Genomic DNA, 21,053 nt, shown 5'->3' with positions numbered 1-21,053 from the left:
AGTGACACTTTACATGCATTGCCGATAGAATTCCGCACTGCATTCGGGCATCGGTTAGCGAATGAGTTCGTACTTGTGAAAGAGTTGGCAGATCACATTAAGGGCAAGCCCGAATGTGCCTTCCGCCCCAACGAAGTCGCGCCGACTTCCGTTGAATCTGTGAGAGAAAAAGTCTGCAGAACAACGGCGTCCCGAGCAAGGCGGTATCAGTGAAAGAGTGGACGCCTCCAAATAAATCTCTACGAACGTTGTTCGCAGGCAAGATGGTAGCATCCGGCTGTATGTGCATTTACGTGAGGCCAATAAAGTCATTATCGTGGATGTTTTCTGTCTGCCTCATACGCAGGTAGAGGAAAAGTTGGTATTTGAAAAGTATGTTGCACCATTAAGCTGGAGCAAACAACTTTTCAAAGATCGACTTGGCATCGGCTTACCACCAGCTGCAGTTGGCGCCAAAGAGCCGCGAGCTCACGACCTTCGTTAGACTTGAGGGTCTCTTTTGTCTTCGTCGGGTGTGTTTCAACCTCGGTTCTTCGTTTGCCACGTTTCAGAAGATGACGACTGCTCTTCTGAAGTAATGCAAGACTTTACTTTGCTACATAGATGATGTGATCGTCTACGGAAAGTTGGAGGATGAGCACACCGCGAATCTTCATAAGGTCCTATGCCGCATCGCTGCTGCAGTGCTACGTCTTAACAGCAGGTGCGACTTCATTATCTGGGAACTGACGTTCCTGGGACATGTCGAAGGTCAACGCCGTCGTCGATGAACCGCAACCTACCAACGCCACCGAGATACGTTCTTTGCTCGGACTCCTTGGCTATGATGCCAAATTTCTCCCCCGCAACGGGGATGTTGCAGAGCATCTACTCAAGCACCTGCGGCGTGTTGCTCCTTTTTTATGATGACAAGGCGGCGTAGAGCTTTCGTCAAGTGAACGTGCTCCTTTCTATCTACGAAGCCATGAACATTTTCGACCACTCACTCTCCGTGGTAGTGACAACGGATACCTTCAAGTACGGACTGGGGTCCGTGTTGCAGCAGAAGTTCCAAGGCGAACTTCCCACAGTCACCTTCGTACGCCGAAGTCTCACTCAAGCCCAATGTAGAAACTCTTTTGGTGAGAAGGTAGCGTTGGCGCGCATCTGGGCGTGCGGGTACTCCCACGTTTTTCTGTAGAGGAAGCAGCTTGAACTGCGTATGAACAATCAAGCCCTGGTCACCCTAATTTAATCAAGAGGGTCGACACGCATTGCGTGATAGCTAGCTCGCCTAGTTTACTACAATCTCCAAGTGCTGTATCATCGTGGAAGTGACAACAAGGTGGCGGACACACTTTCGCGGCTATCTCTATCTGGACTTCAAAAACACGAAAAATAAATTGTGTCTCTGGTGTCTTGCGTCACGAAGTAGCAACTACACTAAACTATCAAGTCAGTTTTTCTTGCTTTAATGGGTGATGTTTTGCGTCAGAACACAGTGACGGCAGAAGTGCAGCCTCAGCTCCGAGGGTCCTCCCTTCTACCATGTCCTGGGCGATATGGCGGTCATGGACCATCTCCTGCTGCGGCAGAGGCGCTTGGTAATTTTGGTTTCGCTGACCTAAACGCTACTGGAAGTTGTGCATGAACGCCATCCCGGCACCGTTTAAACCAAACGAAGACTTCGTAACAGTATTAGTGGCCGAGACTTGATAAGAAATTGGAATAAGCAAACAACTCCTGCTCCGTTTTTGAGTCGGCTGACAAATCTGAGAATCCACCAGTGGTACCCCCCCCCCCCCCCCCCCCCCTTAACCAGAGGACTCTATGGCCTGAACGTGTTTGGTAAAATCTGGCGTTCAATACCGTCTTCCCCTTCGTGAGGGTCAAGGAGAGTTGCAATTTCACAATAAAGTTATTCGAATTTTACTTCAGGTGACCTGAAGTGTGCTGAGTCTCAAATGTGACATCAAAAACAGTGATCAAGTTCTTGGCAGCCGTCTTCACCCGTGAAGGATATTCCGATTAACTTTACACCGACCATGGACCATAGCAAAAATCTTGTATTTTCCAAGATTTACTTCGAAAGCTAGGGGTTCAGAACTCCTGTACCTTCGTCTAATATCTCGAGAGTAACGCGCAGATAGAACGCTTCAACAAGGTGCTAAAGGACCCGGGTCAACTAATTGAGTTAGAGCAACTTCCGCCATGAACAGCAGTCATAAAATATCTTGCTGTGCAGCAATACAGCTGGGGCCACAGGGGTGCCCCCAGCTGTACTGCTGCACGGTCTTTCCCCACGGACCATGTTAGACATAACTAAGTTTCCTGGCCCAAGATTTTTTGTCAACCCCGATTCCGAGATGCGCAAAATACGGGCGTGAATGGACACGAAGCAGAGGTACAGAAAAAAATATAAAGATTGGAAAAAGAGGCACGAAGGCTAAAACGTTTTGTTCAAACAACTCGATTTGGGTAAACAAGCCGGCCATCGCCAAGAAAGGTGGCCTTTACTATAGTAAACTGCAGAAATTCATCAGGAAAAAGAGTCCAAGTTTTTTGTTCTTAAAGAACACCACACACGGAACGATTCAATGTTGTGGGGTGTTCCGCAGATGCCTGCAGGTGCTGCTCAGAATGATTTGAAGCCCGTGTCATCCCCTCCCTTGACAAGTGTATCGAGAGATTTTGATACTGCGGAAGTTTCAGATGAGAACGAGTACACAGAACTGCTTAGGTCGCCTTCGGGGAACATAGGAGAGCCTGCAAAGCAAGTGCTGTAGAAAGATCAAAGCCAGTCGCTACCGTGATGTCGACTCGAAAACGACGACCATCTGCATGGAATAAGCATTATTTTCTTCTTAACCATTTTTAGAGGAAGAGATGTTTTATCACGTCTGGCAACCTCTGAAATTTGCTTGCTATATCTTCTTTTCGATCACGTTGAGAAGTCCCGTAGATGGGGTGTGTTTTTCGGACAGAGCCTTCGTAGAGGAAACAGACCGAAAAGTGAATTAATGATCCGTGTTGGGTACAGTGACAGACACCGCCTAAGGGCCACCAAGCTAAGAGGTGCCTTCGGCCGAGAAGCGGCTGCGCTAAAGCGGCCCGACATTATAAACTCAAAAAGTGTCTGAAGCGGTACTCGGGTTTGCAGGTGTGTCTTCGACTGTGGCAAGCAGTGAGCGCAAAGCCCAATCAAGAGAGCCGGCGTCACGGAAAGGCGAACATCTATGGGGGTGGTGTTTGTTGTTCGGAAACTGGCTCGGTAGATTCCGGTTTTGGGGACTAGGAGGCTGTGCCCCTCATCCTCTCCTGCTCGCCTCCAATTTAGGGGAAATTTTTTCTCTAAATTTAGCGGGGAAAATTTTCCGCTAAATTTAGGGGGGATTTCTTTCCGCTTAATTTAGAGGAAAATCTTCCCCGCTAAATTTAGCGGGAAAATTTCCCCTAAATTGGAGGCGAGCAGGAGAGGATGAGGGGCATAGCCTCCTCTCCCTACCTTCTCCTCCTCCTCCTCGAGAGCTGCGCTCTAATACAGCGTTAGCTCACTCTAAGAAAAAACGGGTGTAGTCGGGTGTATCAGCAGCACATGCACCCCTTTCCTGAAAGATACACCCTCCGCTGCCCAGCCAGTGTATTTGTGCACCGACAATGAGCATCCTCCTCTCCCTTAAAAACCTCTAGGTGTATCAGTGCACCGCCACGCGCCCCGACCAGCGTGTGCTTGGAGGCCCTCTTGGGGGTCACTTTTGGGTTGGGCAGTTTCTTAGGAAGTATGGAACTGTTTTGTTCAATCGGTATTGACAGTAGAGTAGACGCTATGCTTGTTTTAGGCCAATCGGGTCTCTGGGTAGGATCACGTGACTACAGTCTCCAAGCTAGAGATAAGACAGAGCACGGCACCTGCCTGAAGGCCAAGGCCACGGGTAGCATCCACCGCACTATTAACTTTGGGTCGAACTTTCAAGAGGATATAGACCGACACGCGGAGCGGCTCTGTTTACCAACACGGCCGGAAAGCCGCGCATGCGCGGTAGCTATGTGGGCAAAAGCGACCCGTCCCTCCGTGTTTTCGCCATTGCGTTGTGTGGCGTGCGCTCGTTGTTGACGTTGTAGGGACGCTTGTAGCTTTATTTGTGCGTCGTATTTCCTGGCAACGTATGTCGTAGGCTATGCCCGACTATTTGAGCTCGCTGCCCGAGCCTGAACGGCGGCGGTATCGAAACAAACTGTGCGTGGAGGGCGTTGCCTACGAGGATCCGTACGCCGTAAACAAGGGTGCTGGACTTCCGACGTGAAGTTGCTGCCACCGAAGTCGACGGCTCATATCGTCGTTTATTTAGTTTTTTCGCCAAGCCTGTTAACGGAAGACACGGAGCAGGCGTACAAGTCTCTCGAGGCCTACGATTACTTCGAGTCGGTTTCCGCACTGCCGGCGGGATCAGTTGACTGTGGGTCTGCGGGAGTGCATTCATTAATTAAATAAATACACACACCGTCTTTAAGTCAAGGTATGCTACTTTTCCTACTCTCATGACCACAAGGCATGACAAGCAGTAACGCTTTGTCCGTTCTGCAGTCTTGGCGGTAACACGTTACAAGTAACGGCGTTACCAGGAACGCGTTACTTTTTTCAGTAACGTATAGTAACCTACTCGTTACTTTTTCGACACAGTAACGGGTAACGTACTTACGTTACTATTTTAAGTAACGTAGTTACGTTACTCGTTACTACAGGTACACTTCAAGTTTTTCCGTGTCTTTAGGCGTCAAGCCATGTTTTTCTTCGCGTTTTTTCTCGTCAGTGTTTAGGTGAAACCATAAAAAGAGATAAAGTAATTACGTTCTGTTTTTGCATGAACATAATGTTTCTTGATGTATGAGCTTATGCATACCTGTATCGTCAAAACCGTAAAACGTGTTAAATCATAATTTAAAAAAGTAACGCAGAAGTAACGTGCGTTATTTTTTATCTGTAGCGGTAACGCGTTTCTTTTATTTTTAAGCAACGTAGCTCAGTAACGCGTACTTTTGATTTGCAAGTAACGATCAAGGTATTTCGTTACTTTTTTTTTGGTAACGCCTACAACACTGCCGTTCTGTCGCCGATCCCCTTCTGCTGGGTAGCACGGCCGTAGCGAGCCTCCGACGAGCGCTTGGCCGGTGCTTTGTGCGCGAACGCCGTGGGAACAAAATCCGGGTGGTCTCGATCAGAGGACGGTTTCCCTGTACATAAGCAAGCCTCGGGACGGTGATTGAAATGAAAGCCGCACTTGCCTCCAAGAAAGTGCTCGCCGCACAAACGCGCGAGGCGACCATAATTTTCGATCCACGGATATTATCCACCTTCTATGCCTTTCAGAGTCTGCCGGGAACTTGTAGAAGCTCACTCCGCTACTTTTCTTGTACATTTCGGTGAGATTAACGGCAACACAGCTTCGCGGCATGCTGAAATACTATGACGCCCATGCGAAACCTGCGCCCTTTTGCCCACACCCCTCGGCTCCGGCGCGATCGCAGCGCCGCCGCCGCGCCGTGACGTCAAGCCCGCGTGTCGGTCTATAGGGGACCGATCCTCCAGCTGTGTTCATTGTTGGGATAACCCTGAAGATAAGCCTTCGCGAGGGCAGCCACTTTTGGCCTTGGAGGAGCTGCTATTTAGTATTTTCGTATACTCCTCTCTTTTCTTTCTCTCCCTAAGCTGAAAGCGTGGAAGAGGCTACGCAATCGTCGGACCAATGAACCGGAGGCTTTTTTTATCCCTTGAGTCCGCTGTCTGGGCGCTGGTAATGGCAGGATCATGATCATGTGGCAAAGGTTTCACGGGTGACGTGGTAGCTCTTTCCGATCCGGGAATGTCTGATTCCCGGCCTAGTTTCTTGTGTGCTGTGCTGGGACCAGCGGGGCTGCCAGAGATTTCGTCCGTGACAACGTATTCGAGTGTACCAAGACTTCCAGTGTTTGGAAAGTCCAACGTACATCGGCAACAAGCGATTTCTTCAAAAAAGCCCAAGGAATTCATGTGATCGGTTTAGTGTTCGGTTGGGCAAATACTTCTTCTGCCACATCGTGTTGAATCTTCACAGACCCCTTTCTTTCCGTGTTTGTGTTTGTGTGGTTCTGCAGTGCCCGTGTCAACATCTATCTCGGATTACATATTTCAAGTCCGGTATTTTCATCGTAAGTGCGCTGCAACCTACTCCTTTGCAGCAATTGACCGTTTCGTTCCGGATTACGTCTAAAATTAGGCAGCGCCTATTTCCTAGCAGCCGGGAGAATAATTTCCCCGAAATTCTATCGGCAGTCGCCTGCCATTAGCTGTTTACAATCATGTGATAACTGCAGGTGACTTTCTTATTCTCCCGGCGTTTTGTGAACACGCGTTTCATGGACACCTTTTCGTTGATACACGTTTCCTAGACACGTTTCGTCGACACTAACGTTTCACCGTAACTCGTTACGCGAAATACACGCTGTAGGGACATATCGTCGCGCGTGTGTCTCTGAGGCGCGTGCTCACCGACTCAGCCAACCCGTTCACGTCGCTTCGTGGCGACTGTATGCGGCGGCTCATTAAAAAAATGTTTACCCTACCTGTGATACCCGTATATATCACCTCGCGCATATAGTCTGCGGCAATTAACTCATTACAAAAAAAGAGATGAGGTGCTTATAGAGGAAAGCTAACCTAAGCTGTCGATGAAACGTCGTTCGATGAAGTGATTATATCGCCAATGAGTGACGACTGCCGGCACGATTTCGGTTAAATAATTCCGAGGGCTGCTGAGAAAATAGACACTACCTAAGAATCATCCCGGTTCTTGTTCGCTCAGTAATCTCCTCACTTGTGTAACAGCTTCGTTGCACATCTTCACATATCACAGATTGCTTGCGCGTTTGTACTTGTTTACGGAATAGGATGTCTAATAAACTTATAGATTTGAAAATAATCCATTGTGTCTGTTTACCTGCCTTTTTGCAACCATCTTGGCGCGTACATTTTTTACAGGTTTCCTTGAGGTGGGTACATCATTGAATTAGGTGTATATATGTTCCATATGAGCGGGGTGGGTGTAAAAGACGGTGTAATAGTAAACCCTGTTGGCGGGTGTATCTCTATTCCCTATGAGCGGGGTGGGTGTAAACAACGGTGTAATAGCAAACCCTGTTGGTGGGTGTAGAGTAGGGAATACTTGTACACCTTAAATTGGGGTGTACCTGCACACCGAAACGACAGTGAAGGTGTAAGAAAGGAGTAGTGACACACCCCAGTATGGGATGTATCTGTGCACCCCTAAATGCTGAAGGTGTATAATAGGGTGCACATATGCACCCCTAAAGAGGGTGTATATATGCACCTCGTTTTGAGGTGTAATCGTACACCTTTATGGGTGTAGTATATGTGGCAGCACTTACACCCCCTGTGGGTGTACCCACTACACCCTTTTTTTTAGAGTGAGGGGATTGTAAACGTCTTACAGTTTTTTTTTTTTTTTCTGATCAATGTCTAGCTTCAACTTTGATCGGTAAAGGTGTGCCCTAAAAGGCGAAGTTTTGATCAATGTCTAGCTTCAACTTTGATCGGTAAAGGTGTGCCCTAAAAGGCGAAGTTTGGTTGGGGGCTCTGCAGGCTGGATACGAAGATGTTAAGAAGAGGCTTTTTTTTAAACAGCAGACGAAGCATTGAGAATCTTGTTTTAAAGGCGAGGAAGGTGACGTTTCCGCGGCCTGGGAGCTATCCGATCAGAAGAATAAGAGGATCGCCATCGAGTGATATTCCTTTTTGGTGTTCGCGGCGCACTGCACACACCGTGAGGTGAACGGCAACTTACTAGCGCTTTCAAGGGAGGAGAGCGAGAAGGCTGGTGTAGGCCTGAAGGCACTGGGAAACGTGAAAGACCAACTCCAAGAGTTGGTTTCTCAGGATTTCAAGGGATAAGGACTTTTCAGGATATAAAGAGATAGGGCATTTGATCGTCTAAAACACGACAGTCTGTTTGACGTCCTGGGATGCGGCAATGAAGGCAACGTCATTTTATAGCGTGCCAGAATGGCATCCAAACACTGTACTGTACTAGAAGACTGATTGTCAACAAAGAGCTGATCGGGGCGAGAGGTATTCAGTCGTCAGTTAGGCAAGGCCCTCCACTCTCGCCTTTACTTTTTTATTGTTCTTTGGAGTATTTTTGTTTTGCCTGAGCCTTCAGAACAGTGTCTAGTGCAATAAATATTGGTTGGGCGACGCAGAAAAAAATAGCTACGCCGATGATATTGCAGTTTTTGTAGTGTAGTAAAGGTATCAGTGTGACTGTGGCATTCGTGAAACGTTTCTGTGAGGCCACAAGCGCTGCCCTAAATTGGGAGAAATATCGTGGGTATTGTCATGGAGCGTGATCCACAATACCTCCAGTGTTTGAAGGCGTTGGCTAGGACCATAGGCTGTGAAGATATTTCGGCGTGCCCGTAAAATGTTACCGTGAAACTAAATTTTTTTTTTTTTTTTTTTTGTCGGCGTCTTTTCGAATTTGACAGGCGTGAGAGTTTGTAACGTCTTTCTTACTGTCAGGTTATGGTATGTGCCAAGGTTGGGCAGAAATATTAAAAAAATGTATTTGGAAATACAAATACTGAGATACATTGAAACAGTAGTAAAAATACTGATACTAAAAGACGTCCGTAAAAATGCATCGCGATACGTATCTGAAATACAATTTAAGAAGAGGGAAAAAGTTTTTGGAAATACAAATAGAGGAATATATTTTAGGGAGGGCAGAAATGCAAATACAAAAATACTGATACTGCAATACATTTTTTTTTTCAAATTTGTTTGAGACGCCAACTGAGATGAAGCTTGTAGTTTAAAGTGGAAATTTTTGGCCCTAGGCTTGGCACTTTGGCTTGGAGCTAGTGGTTTCGGACGACAAGGAATCTTCAGTGGGCTCAAAAAAAAACGTCCCATCAAGGACTGACTGCGGTCTCTTCCCTAACAACCTGTCTGTCTAACGAGAGATTGGAAAAGACTTCGATATCTAAATAAATTTTATGTCACCCTAAATCCCACCAAAACGTCACCACACCCTTTTCCTATAAGGACGCCCCTGTCAACGTTTATCACATGACGTCACGCTGGAATGAACTGGTATTCTTTATCTGTAGGTGTGGCCTTGAACATGAAGCTTTACCACGTTGCTGTATGAAAGGACAATACGTACAGCTGCAATGAAAAAAGAGTAGCACAAGTCACCGATGACCGGAGCAGCAAAATTGCGACACGCGGCGCTATTATTCCCGAGCGCGCCGATAGCGAGAGAGTGCCAGTCACGTTGCATGTGTCAACGCGGGTGGGGTGGCGGGGGTTGGCCGGCAGAAAATTAAAGGATACGATAGCTTTCAAAATACGAGCTTCAGGATGGGCTGCTTTCTGCCGGCCACCCCCGCGATGGGACATGGAATGTGACTGGCACCCTCCCTATCGGCGCGAACGGGAACAATAGCGCCGCATGTCGCTATTTTGCCGCTCCGGTCGTCGATCACTTTTGCTACTCTTTTTCTGTTGCAGCTGTACATTCTTTGTAAATTACCTAGTTGAAGATCGTGTAGGCCGTGTCATTTGGAATTTTTCAGAATGGTGGACCACCTGAAGCATCCTGGGAACACATGTCGTATCTTCTGTTACGGTTAAAAAACGATGTAGTGGCATCCCTGTTCTGAAGGTCCTTCCTGCCTACCCTCCACTACTGACGCATGGATTCAATTCAATCGAATTCATTTTATTAACTCGCGTAATACAAAAATGGGCGATGAAGGAAGGAGAAAAATCTGCAGAAGTGCAGCTTGACGAAGCCCCTTCCGGATCGGTCAGCGGATCGGTCAGCGGGATATAATTACATCATTTGACACAAAACAAAAAAGGACATTTATGCACCACACCGAGAAATATGTTATTAGGAGGATAATATTTCGCGCAATCAATTCTTATCTAAATTTACAATGCGGACACCGTGTTCTTTGAAAAAATTCAATGCTGTTGGAAGTGTGTGCTGAATCATCCGAAGCCCGTAATTAGTTCTTGGACGTGGTACTCTTAAAGTTCCGGCGCTGCGCATTTCGTATGCAATACTTTTGTGAGTTAATTTGGAAATTTGCCGTGTATGGATGATTAGGAAATTTAAGTGATGCCATGTACATAGTTGCTAGCTTATATTTAAAATAGTCGCTAATGAATTCCAGTCCTCAATTTCGCCTGGCATCATCCAAACAGAGACCTCGTGGATTGCGACCTGAGGTTCCCGGCGCAGGTGCGAGCTGTCCGAGAAACAGCGCGCTCGTGTCGAGCCGCAGGTGTACGAAGTCTGGGTCGGCACAGCGAGTTCACGTCTGGACTCCTTTCTGGGTTTCGGATCACCAGAGCAGCGGGTCACGTTCATGTCGGCTGACGACGTACCCTCGAGCCGTGCAATATTACGGGCGCAGGCGCAGGCGCGTTGGAATATGTGTTGAACTTCACTGCGTGAGTCATCCTACTATTTCAAGTCAACCACCGTCAGGCTGGTGCTGCAACGGACTGTGACTCAGCTTTGCCGGCTGGATGTATTTTATACGCCAAGGCAGGAGAGACGGTTAGCAGCGGGAGTTGGATGCCAGCGAACAATCACTCAAGAAATTCCTATCTAAGGAACTGCGGCAGAAGATGCTCTGACTCCACCCCTGGCACGCCACCTGGTTCGAGTCCCCGACTACGCAACACTTCTCAGAAGAGAGAAGAGGACGCATAGAAAAATAACTTGGAGAATCGGAAGGAACCTTGGTCGGCATAGTTACAATGCCCCAGCATCTCCTTGACCCTGCTGCCCCTCAGGAGCAAAAAAAAAAAAAAAAAAAAGATGCGCTCGCACTTTTTTTTTTTTTTGAGGGGTGGGGGGAAGGGGAGTATTTCTCAAGAAATGTAACGAAATACATTTCATACTGATTGTATCGCGACACATAGAAACATTCCAAATGTATTTCGACACAGCACTACAGATACTAGTGAGAAAAATGTATCGCGATACAGAAATACAGATACGAAATGTATTTCTGAAATACTATCGCGATGCATTCGTATCGCGATACTGCCCTACCCTGGTACGTGCTACTAGTTATTCGCTGTGCCTGCAAGAACGTCTAAAAGATTCACCGCGTGTTCGCGACATTCATCTGGAAGTCATTATGAGAGCTAATCAGGCGTCGTAATGTGTTTTATCGTGTACGCGTTGGGCGGGTTGAGGTTACCACATCCGTTTTTTGGGGCAACTGGCGTCAGGTTTTTATATAATGCGTTAGCATTAGTACCCAGATCGCAGTGAAAAGCTAATGACGTCTGTCCGTGCAAGAAAGTGGAAAGGAAAGCGTATGAAGCAGGGCAGCAGGGAACGACAGAGGCGAGAGGGAGGCGACGTCACGGGGTTGAAGTCAATGTGCGCTGTCGGATGCTGGAGAGAGTCTGAACTTGCAGGCGTGCCGAGCGCGAATGCCTTGATTTGTGCTAGAAACCGAAGGAAGATCCATTGGTGAATCCTTGGTGAATGGGTTAGCATGACCCTTGGGAAACGTCACACACGTCTCTCTTTGGTAAACGCAAACACTGACCCCGTAACGAAGCCAAAAAGAGGCATCAACAAGTAGAGCAATCAGATGAGAATGCCAAAAAAGAAAGCCAAAAAAGAAAAGTGAATTGGTCAGCGTTAGCGTTTTCCAAAGTGCGACGTGTGTGGCGTTTCCAAAGGGTCATGGTACCGCACTCTCGAAGGATTCACCGATGAATCTTCCCCGTTTTTTGCAAGACCAGGGACACCCATTTACGCGATCTTTCATTGAAACAAAGCTGCCATCTCATCTTGCGGCAGTGGGCCATCGAGAGTTTTTGGTTTCCAGAAAGATGTTTTTGAAGCGCTGCAATTTTTGTCAAGATGTTTTTTTCTTTAGACGAACTTGCTGGTGTAAGCCAGAAAAAGAAAATATGATTTGGTGATGATCCTATTTCTTGCACAGCTGTGCCGAAGTGTCATTTTTGCAGCGAGAGTTACAGCATGTAATAAAACGAGTGAAATTTATGTGTATTCGGCCGCCCATTAAAAACTTTTTTCCGTAGGAATACGATTTTTGTGACGCTGTTTTTTTATAGAGAATGGCATACATGTTAATGGTTGGAGGAGTTGCTGTTAGGTAAGCAACCGGAGACTGCGGATCACCTTTCCTTTTTCTTTTGAGACACAGTCTTCTTCTTTCCTTTTTTTTTTTGGGGGGGGGGGGGGGGGGGCATAGCAGCACTCGCTTAAGAAAGATACTTGTATTAGCCCATCAGGCATACGTTACCTGAGTGCAATGACTTACTACGCGTATTCTTTTTTTTTTTTTTGTATTCTGGGGTTGTGCAGTATTCGGCGCTCACGTATATAGGGTTTGGCCATCAGGCGTGCCGACCCCAAAGCCAGAGAAGTTCGTTTGTATTTTTTCTCTCTGGTGAAGCATGTTGAATGTGTTTTCCATTCGCGAGCCAAACCCTCACTGGCTAGACCTATGCAAAGTTCTGTTCGATTGAGAGCACTTTAATTTGTGCTGCAAAAGTGGTGCAGTTAGTTTTAATGTGATTTGACAGGTAGTGCTTGTTTCTTTTAAAATAAAGCACAAATATAAAGCCATGCTGACTCCGAAGCAAATTGCAGGCGCACGCTTTCATAGGTGGCGGGTTCGGCTCCCGGCCGAAGTAACTGCAATATAACGAAAACTTATTGTGGAAAAGGCGCCGTGGAAACTAGATTTCGGTGGCACGTCATAAGGTTCTCAGGTGATCGAAATTAATCCTTAACCCTCCGCTGGGGCGTACCAGATGCCCTTTGTTGGTTTGGCGGTCTAATCCCCCCCCCCCCCCCTCCCCCTAAATTTGATTTCGACACATTCTGTGGTCTCAAGGTTCATAAAAATAGTCCAGAGCATTTCTAATTTTTTTCCCCTCACAAAATATAACAAAATGGTAGTCAGAAGCGAACAATACGGACTTTAACAAACCGTTGCCGTGCTCCGCGTACCGCACTACCAGAGCCTTTGAAGCATGCTTTTAAGCGCGCACCCGGGTGGTACCGTGACTGCGGGGCGCGTGCTTAAAAGCATGCTTCAAAGGCTCCGGTATTGCGGTACGCGGAGCACGGCAAAGGTGTGCTAGAGGTCCCTAATAATAAATATTGCCCTTTTACGTGTCAGTTTCACCGTATCAATTACTTTTCGAGTAAACGCTGGGGTTTCCAGCAAACTGTAATTCGACATTTTCATGGTGCATACATTTTAAAGGAATAGCCTTACAATTTCTATGGCTATGTAACGTAGCCTGAATGATGCCACAGTGTCACGTGTGACACAGTGCATAATGTACCGGGTGCTTTTCCGAAAACTTTTAAAAATCCTAAAATTAAGGGCGTTCGAAAAAAAAAGAAAAGAAAAGAAACTGTTTTCGGGAACAAACTACCAGAAACGGCGGATATCAGGAATCGCCAAAAACATACTAATTAGCCAGCTAATTAACTAAAATTTACTAATTAGATTTTTAATTAGTGGAAATGGGCATATGGTTCTAAATAGAAAGTTGCTGAGCGTTATCGAAAACCACTAAGGGCCGGTTGTAGCAACGTCGCTTACCTTAACCCAAAGCGGCTCTTTCCTAAGTCGGTTTAGCGTCCTAAACCAAGCTCGGATAAGCACGAATTTAAATTCCGGTTGCACCAACGTTAACCCGGCTTTACAGACGCGCCCCTGGCATAACGCTGGATTTTCCTAGGGAATATAGGGACAAATAGAGCGAAAGAGGGAACGCTCGGAGGGCGTTCCCTAGTTCGCTCTAAACCTGCTGTAGTCGGCGTCTGCTTTTCGCTGTATGTTTTCGGTGAGTAAGGAGTTAAAGGTCTCCAACTTCAATCATTTTTTCGCTCAACTTTCAAAAACAGGAGTCAACGCTTTAAATAAACACGAATGCTCTTCACCTGTGTGATTGTGTTTTTAATATCGGTCGATAACAGAATATTTTGACAGTTACAGTAGTTTTCGTGCTCACATTTTTAAATAAAGGAGCCATCGGGGGCCCCAAATCTCACCGAACGCGAAAAGGACGCTCTACTCGCTACATCGCTGAAGACAAAACATCATCGAGAATAAGTAGGCAGGTAAGATGACTGCTAAAATCAAGTCATGCCTGAGACCGACATGAAGTTCAAAACAGTGACGAACTCGCCACGGCAGCTGCGAAAATGCCCGGAAATCGCCGAATAGAAGTCGTCGAGTTGTCGTCGCCACGAATGAAAGCTTTAAAGCAAAATATTCCTAAAAAAACGCGATCACCAGAAAAGTTACGATTATAAAACAATACAGTTTTCTGAAGCCGAGATACTACTCGCAAGACAAGAAAAATACACCGAAGATTCTCTCGAAATTTAGAAAACGAAAGAAATTGACTTTCCGCTGTTTTATAATTTAAAAGCGCCGCAATCTAATGCAAACGGCAGAAGTGTCGACAATCAGCTGATCGCCGAGATCATGTGCTGCCACTATTCAACGCGCTTATCGGATTGAAGGATATGCGTTGAAAGTAGAAATAAATATGGCGGTAAATAACAATACGTTACAGTTATGCAAAAATCAGAAAAGTAAGTACATACGAATAAGCTCGTTGACAAAATAACCAACGGGAAGACAGACGTGAGCCCCACAGCTCTGTACGTTTCTCGGTTAGTAGGGCTAACACGCACTGAAAGTGGAAAGCCAACTTGAAAACAGGGGTCGATAAACACTTAACGCGACAATATTTTGCCTCCTGGTCACAATCGAAGGTCATTCTGTCGAGAATTTTAAGCTGTTGTAGCCTAAAACACTTTGTACAACCAATTTCGTCCACTGCGTCGACCGCCACAAACCAGCCGCCATGTTTTAAATCCAGGATTAGGAAACAACCAAAAGCAAAGCGCCCAATGTTGAGCGCTTACGATAAGCGTAGTTTAGTGCTAGTTTTAGCAATAAGCGATTTTAGTGCAACCGAACGAAACCGAAACTTAGCTTAGGTCCCGGCTAACCTCCGCTTTGCGCTAAGGGGCGTTGGTGACCGGCTCTAAATCAGTCATTTTCAGAAAGACTTTGAGCGCGTGAGAAGAGTAGTAGCGCACTAAAGTTACCACTCGTGGAGGAGGTGCAAGGCTGGGGCTAGATAAGGGCCCGTTTGCTCGAAGCGCTAACCGCAGCTTAAGTTAGCCGCAGTACCTAGGAGAGGGATTTTGAAATCACGTGACTGGGCTCGTAGGGATGCGGGGAAACATGGCGGTGCCCCATTGAGTGAGTGCCGCTCGCTTTGGACTAATATGTCCATGGGCGTACCAACCGGGGGGGCAAGGGGGGCACTTGCCCCCCCAGTTCTCAGAGGGGGGGGCAAGGCATGCGTTTTGCCCCCCCTGAAACGGCCGCCACTGGGCAGAGCAGACACAGGCCGGCGGTGCCCAAGGAATACCAAGGGCACTGCCCCCCGACCCGCGCGGGCATATTTTTAACGCGCAGGCGATACAAACCCTAGCAACGGTGCTCACGCACGCCGGATTGGCTGGTTTGTGGAGCCTTGCCCCACGAACAAGGCTACACGGTAACCTAACGGAATCCATCCGCGAGACATGGGCCGGACGGGCCATCCAGACCAGGACGTAGGCCCCTACACAAAATAAAGTTTTGCTTGCTTGCTTGGAGATAGGCGCTGCCGCCGTCAACATAGGCAGCGGACGCAATGCGAGTTTCCGAAGAGGTAGCGTAACTTGGTGGTGAGATGTCTGCCTCATGCGTGTCAGACCCGGGTTCTATTTATGGTGTGGGCCGGCTTACTTCTTTTTATTTTTTTTTCTCGAACATTTTGTTTTGTCGAGGCATTTGGCGATATTTACATTTCTTTTTTACCATTAACACTAAAAAAACGAATGTTGTTGACGAAACATCGCTAAACTAAATCGTATCGACTCTATTTACGGAAGTGCATGGGGGGCAGCGGGGCTTGGGTTGCCGACCGGACGCCGCAAAGCGGCGTGTACGGGGGGTGGGGGGGGGGGGGGGGGGGGGGCTAGGTGGGTTAATAGATTTGTAATTAGCAGCCGCACACCGTCACCGCGAAGCGGCGTGAACGCAGGCGCGGGGGTGGGTTAACGCGCTTCGAGTGATACACGAGCAGCCCATCCGGCGTGAGCGTCGTTGTTAGGGGTTCTATCGCCTGCACCGTAAAAGGAGCAGTGTGTGAACCTGCTGTTGTGGGCAAGAATTCCTACATTGGAGAGAAGCGGGGACAAGCCCTTTCTTCAAATGCGTCAAGTCTCCTTGAGCTTCGGAATACAAAGAAACGCCACTATTCGGAGCTAATCCCACAGTTACTCGACCTCTCTTGCGTCGTGTCTGTTCGCTCCCCGCGCCTCGTAGCAGTGTTGTTGCAGTGGGGGGGCTCGTTAAAATTTTGGGGTTTTTTGGACTATCTAAATCACTTTCTTCCTTCCCATCCCCCCCTTTTCTACTCCGCATGCTTCCCCCTCTGCAAATATCAGCTGACCTTCCGACATCTTTTCTCTGTTGATAGGCAAAACAACCACTAAAATTAGAAAGTAATTTGTAATTTGAGTGGAAGTCACTCGGAAAAGTAGTTAAAGTAAACTACGAATTACTAGAATATAAATGTAATTAAAAGTTACTAAACTACCCAGAAAAGTAGTTAAACTATAGTAACTTGAGTAAAGTAGTTGAACTACGTACAAGTCTGGCCCGGCAGGCGCTCTGCGTAAGGGTTTTCACCTATCTGCCTAGCCCCGCACACCATCACATGGGCCAAGAAAGGTGTAGTTTTACTGCAGAGGATAAATCAGCAGGGTCCAAGATGGTGACAATGGAGGATGGGGGACTGTTCCAGTGGCTGATGGCTTGAGAAAGGAATGACCAATTGAAAGCGTTAGTAGAGCCAGAAATGTGTTTGATGGTGCAGACGTTGTTGAGACGAGAAGATGTTCGGTCGCGGGTAATAACAAAGTGGTTTTGAGGTCGGAAATGGTAGTAGATTTTGTGAATAAGGCACAGCTGAGAGACTTTCCTGCGAAGCTGCAAAAAGGACATGGTTAGTTCAGTTTTTAGCGCTGAGACACTGAAAGAAAAGTCATAAGTGGATGAAATGAAGCGAGCAGCTCTGTTCTGAACTGCCTCTATAGGGTAGTGATGAGGTACAGTCGATGGGGAGTCCAGATGGTTGAAGCATATTCTATTTTTGGTCTGACGTACGTGTCAAAGGTTAGCTTACGGACAAAGGGTGGAGCGCTTCTTAAGTTTCGTCTGCTTAGTCCAAGAGTTCCAGATGAATCGGCAGTAATGACTTGAATGTGGTTATTCCAGGGAAGGTCAGATGTTAGTCTTACACCAAGGTATTTATACACAGTAGCGGTCTCAATCAGATCGGAGTCCAAGAAGTAATTAAATGACAGAGTGGTTTTTTTCTTGGTGAAATGGATTAGTTTGCGTTTATACTTGTTTAATGATTTAATCCACTCTTTGCACAAATTGTTAATTTTATCTAGATCTTTCTGAAGCTGGTTATTATTTTGCACACAAGTTACTTTGTTATCGATGACGCAGTCGTCGGCGAAAAAGCGTATTTTTGAAGACAGCCCAATGTGAATGTCATTAATAAATATTAAAAAGAGTAAGGGCCCAAGTACGAACCCTTGGGGAACACCAGAAGATACATTTATTAATGAAGATTCATGATTATTATGGACTTGACCTGTACATGGGAAAAAAGAAAGTCACGAATCCATGCAAACGGTTATTGGTCGAGGCAAAAAGAAGATAGCTTAGAAAGAAGGCGTTGATGGAGGACACGGCCGAACGGTATGGAAAAAAAAAAAAAAAAAAAAAAAACTGCGTCAGTCTGGACGTGACATTCAAGGTTAGTGTGCAAGTCATGAATGAAGTCGCAGAGCTGTGTTTCGCAGGAAGGTGCCTTTTGAAAACCGTGCTGCTGTTTAAAGAGAAGAAATGGGATGATAGGTGCCTCATGATATTGGAGTAGAGGATATGCTCAAGTAGTTTGCAAGAAATTGAAGTCAAAGAAATATGGCGATAATTAGATGCGGAAGAGCGGCTGCCCTGTTTAAAGACTGGGAATTACCCTTCCCACCTTTTGGTCAGATGGAAGGCAGCTTTGAGATAAGGACTGAATAAAGATGAGTTTCAAATACTCACTAGAAATAACACTGGTGTTTCTTTTAAAGTTTAGAGTTGATGTTATTGGTTCCAGCGGACGAAGTAAGTTTTAGTTTGTCAATCAATGTTTTAATACCGGCGGAGTTAACGTTAATAGGATGCATGCGCTCGTAAAGCTCTTGAGGGAGAGTAAGGACGGAGTCCAAGCACTCGTTAGTAAACACTGATGAAAAGTATTCGTTAAACACAGAACTATCATGGTCGACGTTGCACATCCGACCATTCCTAACTCTCCCCATCTTCCTAAACGTCCGTGTGTGTCCTAACACCAGAAACCGGAATTTTAAAGGTTAAAAACGGCACGTTGCGAATATGGAACGCGCACTTTCATGCAAAGCTGACGTCAAGTGACTCAAATCGAAAAACATGCATATTTACAATATTGTTATCTCTTCTGGCTCAGCAACGGTTCCATCCGTTTTCGCGCACGAAACGGCGACTCCCAGAGAAAGTAAGAACGCAGTGATTGCCTTTATTTTAATAATGTAAACACACTTGCAGGCGTGCGCTGATGAAGCCTCAAAATCAAAGCTCTTGTAGTGTGATTCGTGACTGTGCCGGCTACTACCCAACCTCGTTGTCACTCCACTTTCTTCAAGCAAACACTAAAATTGCCAGTAAACACACAAAAGCGACATCGATACAATTATCTTCTAGAATATCACCTTACTTAGTCATAACTGTTTCAATAGGCACTACAAGTTGTATTTATTTTAAGGAGAAACAAAATTTTTTTCGTTAGAAAAAACAAAATATCAATATTAAGTCTGGTAGCGTTGTAATTTTGCCGAATCATTGCCAAATCTTTAGAAAAGTTCGACAAAAGTTGCGCCAAGTTTTCGATTGGGGGGGGGGGGGGGGGGGGGGAGAGGGTCTGGTTTGCCCCCCCACTCAAAAACAAGTTGGTACGCCACTGAATATGTCGTTGTAGCTGCAATATCGGGCGCGTTAGTCAGCAACGAATGGTGCAGGAGGCTTTCGATTTGCCTTACCTCACTTAAATCACAAAGCATGAGCAATGACCTCGCCGCATTTTTTAGATATTCTTTCGATTCTGGCCATTCCTAAGCCTAAATAAACGCGATAATGGTCGGCATGGCAACGTCTTTGGAAAGTGGATTGCCTTGACTCAATCGGCCGGGTATTTATTTATAGCACACAAAAAAAAAGCCGACAGCGTCCCAATAAAGCCGGTCGTGGTCCCAATAGACCTTTTTCTAAATTTCCCAAGCAGCGAGGTGCATGTTACAAGTGTAGTTACACGCGTTGCACGTGCTGGCGTCTGTAGTAGTAATTGTTCTAAATCAAAAAAGTCTAAATCAAAATTTGCCTTGCACGCGCGTCCGTCAAAGCCTTATTACAATTATTTACTTAGAATATTTTATAAGAGGAAGGCCAGCGCGCACGAACCGTAGAATTACATTTCCTTCGTTCTCCTCGATGCTTGGGTAATTTAGAAAAAGGTTTATTGGGACGCTGTCTGCTTTTCTGTAATAGACCCGTTGCTCCGGTGCAGGGGGCACGATCCCATCCGCAAAACGCAGCCATGTTATGATGGCTGCACCATGCAGCTGGCTCTATAACGTTCGATTTTGCACGTGCCACGTTTGAATAGAATCATAAGTAAATACGCGATAACAAAACTTCTAACAAAAAGAAAAATACGCAGCTCGCTACCGCAGCGTACCATTAAACATTTCTTTCCTCTTTGCTTTCTTTCATGGCTTCCTCGAATAAGTACGTTTCACTTTACGTGATAGCGAAGCCGAAGCTACTCGCAGAAGCACGTCCTCCTGAACGATGCTCGCACTGCACGAGCGCGCGTGCTTGGCGGGGATGCTGAAAGCTCGCTCTTATAGCCTCTGCTACGCTGACACTTAGAATGGAAAGAAGTATAGAAAACCGTAGTCGGGAAGCGCATTGACGCATGTTCGAAACGCGAGCCAAATATTTTATTTTGCTCGCCTGGTGCGCTGCTCAAAACTAGAGAGCTACGGGCCTCTACCCGACCGATTGAGTCAAGGCAACCCGCTTTCCAAAAGCGTTGCCATGCCGACAATTATCGCGCTCATTTAGGCTGAGGAATGGCCAGAATTGAAAAACTCTAAAAAATGCGGTGAGGTCATTGCTCATGTTTTGCGATTTAAGTGAGGTAAGGCAAAGCTTTACCTCACTCAAATCGCAGCTGCAACGACATAATAGTTCCAAAGCGAGCGGCGCTAACTCACCGGCGCACCGCCATGTTTCCCAGCATCCCCACCGAGCCCCCAGTCACGTAATCTCGAAATTCCTCTCCTAGGTACTGCTGCCAACTGTAGCCGCGGATAGCGCTTCGAGCAAACGGGCCAAGAGGCGGAAAAATCGCGCGGGCGCCTTACTGCAACCGCTAGCCTTGTACCTGCTCCACGATTAGTAACTTTAGTGCACTACTACCCTTCTCACGCGCGTCTGAAAATTACTGATTTAGTGGTGTTCGACAACGCTTAGCAACTTTCTAATTGGAACGATATGTCTAGTTCTACTAATTTAAAAGTGAATTAACACTTTTAATTATTATCTGGCTTATTCGTTTTTGGCAATTCCTGACGTCCGCCGTGGCTAGTAGTTCGTGCCTAAAGACAGTTTTTTTGTTTTTTTTTTATCAAACGTGCTAATTGTTAGGATCTTTGAAAGTTTTCGGAAAAACACCCGGTATATAGGCTCCTGACGTTACCCGACACTGTGACGCCACATGCCACCGTTACGCATCTTGACACCATGACGCAACACGAAACCAT

This window comes from Ixodes scapularis, unplaced genomic scaffold (assembly GCF_016920785.2).
Source record: "Ixodes scapularis isolate PalLabHiFi unplaced genomic scaffold, ASM1692078v2 PGA_scaffold6__148_contigs__length_123643588, whole genome shotgun sequence".
Lineage (NCBI taxonomy): Eukaryota > Metazoa > Arthropoda > Arachnida > Ixodida > Ixodidae > Ixodes > Ixodes scapularis.
The sequence above is the reverse complement of the archived record's forward strand: the minus strand, read 5'-3'. Positions refer to the sequence as shown.